Raw genomic sequence first — 8621 nt, 5'->3', positions numbered from 1 at the left:
GCCTCTGGGGTTGATCAAAAAGATTAGAGCAAAAGGAGCCTCACAACAGAAACGCGTGTTTACCAAAACCCTGAACTCTGGCTGGGAGCCACAGACCAGGGGAAGGAAAGTGGAAACGGGTCCTTGGGAATCCTGGGAAAGGTAGTTTGCTTAATGCTTTGTTGAGCTGTTTGCTCCCTCTGCATTCTGGGTACTGTAGTCCTGGGCCGATCTGTCAGTTAAGAGTGGGTGGTCAGATATCAGGTCTATTACAATTGGTTGATGGATTGTTTATCAAATTACATCCTGTACAGTTCTAGTGATTGTTGAGAGTGGAGGCGGGGTTAAGTGAGGCGAGCACTCCCATTCCGAGCCAGTGCTGTCTATTTGGTGTCGTAGGGGCGGGTTTGAGAGAAGGCAATCGTTAATTTGTTAGGTAAGCTGGAAAAGCCCCAAGGTCTGCCCCCACCGTGAGGTGATTGGCTCATCGGTAGGTGGGCCTGGGAGCGTCAAAGGCGGTTTCACAGGAGGAGGGCTCTTGAGATGGCTCCAGAGGAAGGGGCATGCCGGCCGGAGCCCGGTGGAGTGGGGGCAGAAGCTATTTCGCGGGCTGGTGCTAATGACATGTCCCAGCGTGTGGCGGTCTGGGGCTTGGGGCGCAGCTTTGTCCCAAAGAAGCTTCTAGTTTGGAGTTGTCTTGTTCTATTTCCCGAGTTCCTAACGCAGGATGCAGCGGTCCAACGCCCGGGTTTCCAGGACCGGAGTGTCGTCGTCCTGGGAGCATCCTCAGTCCTCCAGATGGAGTTACCTGGTCGACCACCACGCTAGGATTGTGCCCCACCCCCGATGAGCACATCTTCATCTTCCCGGGACCCTCCCCCCAGACTCTTTGCCCTCCAGGGGGCGCTAAGGATCCTTGGCGCCATCCAGGAGAGTCCTCGGGCGTTCTAGAACGGGGTCCTCTGGGCGCTCGTTGGAATCTTGGGGACTCAGAGATCTAAAAGTTTCCCGGGTGTTAAGGGCCAGATACCACAATAAATAACTGCTTTCAGGATGGTACTTACCCGGCATGGGCACTTCCAGGTGCCCCAGGCTTTCTTCCTGGACTCTCAGAACAGTGGCTGGAGGACCCGGAGCCACTTCCCCTGCCTGAGATTGGTCTGGGGACACATCCTCCTGTTCTGTCATCCCTATGGAACTGATGGAACTGTCCTAGATAAAGGGGTGCCTAGGCTCTTGGCTATCTTTGTGCCAGAGCCCTAAGTCTGGGCTGGTGGGAAGAAGTGTGAACTGCCTCTGGTTCCTTGGTGTCTGTCAGGGGGAGAAGCGACCAGACATCCACCTGAACAGCTTTTCCTTTAAAAAAAAAAAAAAATATTTATTTATTTATTTATTTTTAGAGGGGAGGGAAGTAAAAAGGGAGAAACGTCAATGTGTGGTTGCCTCTCGCGCGCCCCCTACTGGGGACCTGGCCTTGCAACCCAGGTCTGTGCCCCGACTGCGAATCAGACCCGGGATCCTTTGGCTCGGAGGAGGGTGCTCAATCCACTGAGCTACACCAGCTAGGGAAAAACAGCTTATTCTACACACCAAGGGCTCTCTGGAAACAGCTTCCTGCGGCTGGACCTTGAGGAGACTCCTGTGGTGAGGGACATTAAGGGGTTTGCTAGAGGAGGGTGAAGTGCACAAGTGTCCAAGCCCACCTCCCCCCAGTTCTGGATTTACATCCTAACTCTGCCTGTCATCATATGATCTTGGGCAAGTCCTTTGATCTCTCAGACCTTCAATTTCCTCATCTAGAACATGGGAATAATAATATCGCATGCAATATGTGTTAGGCACTGAGCTGGGGTCAGGGAGAGTGCATAGCAATGAACACGACAGCCCCAGGTTCCGCAGTCAAAATGAGTAGCTAGAATTGATTAAATGCCCAGTCACATCATGCAAAGCAGTTTCCATGGGTTTCCTTCCTTGTAGCAACTCTCAGGGTCACTGTAAAAATTTTAATCCTGTAAAGCCAATTTTACAAGTGTTTACACAGGTTTAGAGGTATGTGGCTTGCTCAGAGTCAGATCCTGCATGCAAATCCAGGTGTCCTGGATTCCACGGTCCAAGGCGGGAAACCATCAACATTTTATTTGATTTTTTAAAATTATTTCTTTTGTCATCAACATTTTAATTGGGGAAAACAGGGCTGGGCTAGATCCAGAGGACCAGTGAAGGTCTCCCTGAGGAAGGGACATGCAAGGTGAGTGGCATAGGTTGGTTAAGAGTTAAAGCAAGAGGGTTGGGAGGTGTGGGCAGGATGGGTTGTAAGAAAATTAACTGAGTGAGTGGATGTTCAATGAATTCAAGGTTATGTTGAAAGAGGTAGCTTTTGTGGGACCCTGCTAGAGTCCCTCACATTCTCCCCTTTACATTCTGCCTGCCAGGTGGGGTTCAGTCTGACCCTGGTTCAATCTGTCGGAATTTGATCCTCCTCAGTGAGCAGAAGGTGTGGAGAGGCCAGGATGGTGGGGAATGGATCTGTCTTCTGCACCTGGAACCCAAAGTCCCTGTTCTTTCCCGGGGGTGGGAGGAGAGGGCCAGCAGAGACTCTCCCTTGCAGGGTGGGTAGGGAGGAGACAGGGTGGGACTGGATCAGTGGGAGGTGGTAACCAAGGCTCCCTCTTACCCACTCCCCAGACCCAGGGCCCCAACGACTGTCCTCTCCTTGTCACATCTCTACCCTCTCCTGTATCTCTTCCTTATCAACACCAAGGACCTGCAATGAGTTGGGAGGCCAGGGGCTCCCCCAAAGACCCATCATCTGTATTCTCCTAGGTATAATACCCACGTGAGCTGATCAGGTGTAATGAGAAGCCAGGTGAAAAGAACTTTACTACCGTTAGAAAGAAAGCCACATGCTGTTTAATTCCCCTTGAAGCCTTCTGATTATGGCATAGAGGAAGAGGGGATGGGATGCCCATGGAGTGATGGGGTTTCAGGGTGAAAGATCCAGACACAGTGGTATTGTAAGAGTTCAAACAATCATTCACACTTGTTGAATGCTCCCAGTGCACCAGGCAGCTGGCCCTGAGAGCTTTACAGGTGTGAACTCATCCACTCCTTACTCTGTAATTGTACCCATTCTAAAGATGCGAAAACTGAGGCCTGAGAACTGGCATTTAGACCCAGGCATCCTAGCACAAGGGTCCAGTTGGACCTCTGTATATACAGAGATGTTGCCTCTCTATACATACAGCATTTTCTTTTAAAAATAAAGTAAAGTGAGTCATTGTCACAGGAAGTGTCAATATAATCTCTGGTGCAGGCAGTGCATGGATGGGGCAGCCATCTTGGTAGGTGGTGGCCAAATGCTAGAACTTTGTGACCACTGATTCAGCCCAAAGCTGGCTCCCAGGAAGGAGACCTAGAGGGTCCTAGGGGCCATTGCATTCCTTTGCACAGGTGACATGCCTGACCAGAGCCTTAAGCCCCATGGCCTCCTCTGTTCCCTGTCCCCTACCCTTACTCCAGGGTGCAGGTGCAAAAGTATGGGAGCAGAAGAAGCTCTTCATCTCTCCTGGGATCCTCCCAATTCACTCCCTGAATCAGGGCTCCTAAAGCCAGACCACCAGGCTATCCCCAAGGTGACAGTGGTGAAGCAGGCTGCCAGATGGGCAGGGAGGGGACAGGTGGATTCCCCCCATTTTCTGCTGTTTCTGTCTCCCATCTCTAAACTCGTCCACTCATCCCCTGCAGGGACCACTACTATGCTCAACAAGACCAAGGCAAAACTGAGGACCAGTTTTAAAAAAAACTGGAGTGTCACAGGAGACCAGCAGGTTCTACTGGGGGCACGAACGGCACCAGGTGTCAGTCCCGTGGAGTCAGACGGGACCTCGGTTCAGCAACCTCAGTACTTGAGTTCTGGCTGAGACAGAATTCAGAGCCAAGACTCAAACTATAAGAGAAAGTTTACTGAGAAAGTCACAGAGGTAGAAGAAGTGACCTGCAGAAGAAATGGGCTCAAGAAACAAGTGACAGCAAAAGAAGGGCTGTTGGAGCTTAGGGGAAAGAGAGCAAGGTACACTCGAAAAGATGCAAGCTGCACACTCTAGGGAGCGATAGCTCCCTATCTTCATCTTGTTTTAGCTCTTCATCTTGAGGGTTTTAAAGGCAGGGGTTTTAGGGGTGGTCTTGGGAGGATCTTAGTAGAATATTCATCAGCTTTCCAGGAGTGTCCTTTCAGGGTTGTGGTCCCTACTGATTGTTGGTGCCAGGGCAGGGGGTCATTAGTCACTGCAGCTGGTCCTGAGGAAGCCGTGGTGTCACTTATTTGGTTTTGCTGCTTTTCTGGGCCTGGAGCTGAAACACAACTGAGGCCTAGATGTTATCCCGAGGGGTCATTGCTTCAGGGTGTGGTGGTGCAGGGCCTGGTGGGAGTCACGTGAGGCCCCTCTCTGACCGCTCGTTCCTCCTCCAAGGGGGTCTACCACATGACTAGTGACAAGCCAGGGAAGGGTCCCAACTGCATGACAGTGGTATGAAAGGTCAAGGTGTCTAAATCACATGACCAGCAGTATGCTCAGGGAGGAAAGGCTACCCTGCGGGTTAGATCTTGTTTTCCCAGTTTTGCCCCTTGCTGGGCACCCGGGGCTTTCTGCCCTGGAGAGCTTGTACACCTGGGCCCTCGTCCTTGCTCTGCTCGTGGCTGTCTAACTGCCTCCCATAGTTTGGGGAAGCCAGGGCAGAAAAGAGACAGGCCTTGGGGATTGGAGGGTAGTGAATGGAGACCTGGGCCTGTTGATGTTCAGTGGAGGTGCGCTCTCTCTCTCCCTTCAGGGCCTCAGTGCAAAGGACAAGGATCTGGGAGCCATTGCAACAATTCCCACAACTACAGCATGAGTGTCTGTGAGCGCCCGCAGCTCCCTTGTCACCCCAAGCTGTTGCCTCCATCTGCCCCACTACCTAGTTCCACGTGGTGATTGGCTTGAGTGCCAAGGAAGACCAATATAGCCTCAATTTCCACAACTGCTGTAGCTTGATGCTGGGGTAGGAGCAGCCGCTGGACATCACAGATAGCCGATGGGAGGGCAGCAGGTTCACAGAGCTCTAACTACAGTTTAGGTATGCCACACTGAGTTTAGCTTTGTCAGGTCCTCCTGGCCGCTGTGGTATGGAATGAAAGCTGATGTACCCATTTTGGAGGTGGGAAGACTGAGGCTCAGAGACCGGGAGTCGGCCAGCTAGAGAGTAGGAGAGCTGGAGACTCCTGTGCATAGTTCTGTAAATCCAGAGCTAGCATGCAACTCCGCCCACCCACCTACTACCCCCTTCCTAGGTAATGGTCCAGGAGAAAAACCCTGAGGGCTTCCTGCAGGTGGTGGAAATTCCCCTTTCAAGCTGTCTATGGTCATGTCTGCCTGCTTCCTGGGAACACATAATGCCCCTTCCCCAGGGAGTCCCCCACTTCCCTTCACTGCTTGCTCCCATCCCTTCCCCTGATGGATGCCTCCTTACCCCTTTCTGTCCCTGACCCCCCTGCCAGGTGCAACGTCTTTAAGATCCACTGACTCATGTGGCCCTGGCTTTCACCAAGAGTGTCTCGCTCCTCTTCCGCAGTGTCAGAGCCTGAACCTGGGCCTGGGTCCGGGGGCTGCCTGGGCTTCCTGGGTCCAGCAAGCAGCCTAAACAGGCTGCTCCTCAAATCTCCACAGACCCTGGGCTTGGCAGTTCCATGTGCCCATCCATTCTATCGTTGTTGCCAGCTGTCTATCCACTTCATCTGTCTACCTGTCCTGTCCAGCTGTGACTGTCTGCCTGACCAATTGTCTCACTGTTCATCCATCTAACTAGGACCTTTCCTCCATTGCTGTGGCTGTGACTGCCCATCACTGCCCATCCCAGCCATTACTAGACTGTGAGTGTCCACATCTGAGTCCACTCACCATCATGATAGTTGCCATCAGTTCAGTCAGCTTTCTAGCCACCCATCTGAAAATGATTGTTCGTGCTCCTAAACCACCACCAAGCACCTGTTAGAAACTCTGTCTGTCCGTCTGTCTACCTCCAAATCCACTACTGCTTTATCAACAGCCAGGGCCACCCCATCAACAGCCTCACTGTCATGCACTACATCACACACAACAGTGACCTCTGCTGGGCAGGTGGCAGGCAGTGGAGGGAAGGGCTGGGTGCCCCATCTCACCACACCCCTCCCCGACCTCCAGGCTGAAGGAGCTTCATCACCATTGCCTTGATCATTTCCAGCTGGTCCCTTGTCAAGTATGTTCTGTTCGGCAAGAAGATCTTTGGGATCATGATCCTGAAACAGGTCCTTCTAGGGACCCGTGTAGGCAGCAGGTGGGCACGTCTGCACACAGGGGGCAGGCCCGCCCACCCCATTCCTGCCCCACAGGCGCTGGCCAATATGGCCTGCATCATTGTTGAGTCCGGTGAGGAGGGCGTCAGCGACTATGGGCTTCTCTTTCTGGTGGATCGTATCTGTTGCAATGCCATCCTCTTTCTGTGGTCGGTGAGGACTCTGCCCCTGCCCTCCACCAGGCCCAGACCCCGCCCCCACAGACATGGGTGGAGCCAGCACTGACTCTTCCCTGGGTCCCCTACTCCTTTCCAGAGCCATCGGCATCTTCAGGGCATATTTGGCACCGACGGGAAGGGTGAAGCCCTGCTCCCAAGGGTCTGCTGTGCTCCAGGCCCTTCCTGCTACCCCCTGGATGTCCCTTCCCTGTCTTCTGACTGCCCATCCTGCTTCTCTACCCCCTCACTGTCTCCTGGACATCCCTCCCAGACGTTCTTCCCATGTCCTCCCTGTGCCTAGCTGGCCTCCACCCTCCTCCCATTGGTCCTGCCTCCAGCCCCTATCCCCGAACTCCAGCTCTCTGTGCTCATGCGTCCATGGCAGTGAACCTGGCCAGACTGAAGCTGTTTTAGCGTTACTGTGCTGTGATAGGAATGGCATTTCCCTTGTGAGGGAAGTGTTGAGGGGGAGGACAGCCACCCACTGGCACACCCTCCCTAACTGACCCCCCCCAAAAATTTTTTATCCGAGCCCCTCCACTCAGCTCTCTGCCTCCTCTCTGTGGGCCCCACCCAGGCATCCCCAGTGGACCCTCTGATCTTAGGCCTGCACATGTCGCTTGCAGGTCACTTGTTACATCTTCTTCAGACGGATGGTTGCCATCCTGCTGCGGGTGGCCATGCCTTTCCAGTAGCAGTGGCTGTCCTAGGTGAGCACAGAGGCCTCAGATAGGGTGGAAAGAGGGTGGCCGGACAATGGAGGTTGGGGAGACAAGTATGTGCCTAATGCTTCGCTCATCCCCCAACCTTATTCCCCAGATCTTGCTCACCACAGGTTACAAGTTCCAGCAGGCAGGACACAACCCACTCCCCCCGCCAAGTCAGTGTGAGCCCCGGGGCCAGAGTGGACAGGGCTCTGGTGGGTAAGACCAGAGGCTCTGAGGTTGGATTGGGTGGAGGTGGGATGGGTGGTGCCTGGCAACTCTTAGACCAGCTGGCAGTTCTGGGAGTGGAGTGGGGTGGGAACAGCTCTGGGAGCAGCGCCAGAAGGTTCAGAAGATGGATTCGGTGAGGACCCTGGGGGCAGTGCCTGGCACCCTGAGCTCCAGGACCACCTTGCTGTCTGCCTCTAGGATGATCCACTCTGGGTTCTGGGGAGGCCTGCCCAAAGTCAACTAAACAGCCAGTGGGCAGGAGCTGTTGTGATCATCCCCCACCCCGCCCGCCCATCTCAGACCGTGCCTTTTCACCTTCCTGCTTTCTCCTCTGCTCACACATTCCTCACTCTGGCTTTTCTCCCAAAGTGTGGGGGTTGAGAAGGAGGAGGGCCTGTGCACATAAGGTGCCAACTCCCTCGGGTGGTGATCCTAGAGCCCATTCAGAAGAAGATGGACAGCCCCTGGTTCCCCGAAGTATGGGGGAGCCCTGTCCTCACCCGGGACCATCCCCTGCTGGCAGCTATGCAGTAATGACCAGTCTGGCCCTGGCCAGGTGACTCGGTTGGTTGGAGCATTGCCCTGTACACTGAAGGGTTGAGGGTTCCATCCCCCATGAGGGCACATACCCAGTCTGGGGTTCATCCTCAGTCAGAGTGTGAAGCAGAAGCGACCTATAGATGTTTTTCTTAAAATCAGTAAACATATCCTCAGGTAAGGATTAAAAAAACATTAAAAATGATCAATCTGTTTTGCTGTCCTGGTTTCTTGCCTTTCTGGGGGTTGAGGTCTGACACAGGCTGTGTTACAACTTAGAAACCTGTATTATTCAGTACCCACACAATAACTTTCACACACAATAACTATTAATTGAGCAACTACTGTGAGTGAGCCCTATGCTGAGCACTGAGGACAGAGTGGTGGCTGAGACCCACCCAGTCCCCACATTCAAGGAGCTCACAGTCCCTGAGGGTAGGGAGGTTGGGAAAGGGACAGGGAGAGGGACATGCCATCAGACAGTTTCATCACAGTGCCCTGGCTCAGCCTGGGAAGGCAGGGAAGTGAATGGGGAAGTGCTGGGAAGGATGCTGGTGCAGATGAGGGAACAGCATGTGCAAAGGCTGGTGGTGAGGAAGAATGGTGCTTGAAAGACCCACAAGTGGCTCAGGTGATGAGTATAAG

This window comes from Phyllostomus discolor, chromosome 8, assembly GCF_004126475.2.
Source record: "Phyllostomus discolor isolate MPI-MPIP mPhyDis1 chromosome 8, mPhyDis1.pri.v3, whole genome shotgun sequence".
Classification (NCBI taxonomy): Eukaryota; Metazoa; Chordata; class Mammalia; order Chiroptera; family Phyllostomidae; genus Phyllostomus; species Phyllostomus discolor.
The sequence above is the reverse complement of the archived record's forward strand: the minus strand, read 5'-3'. Positions refer to the sequence as shown.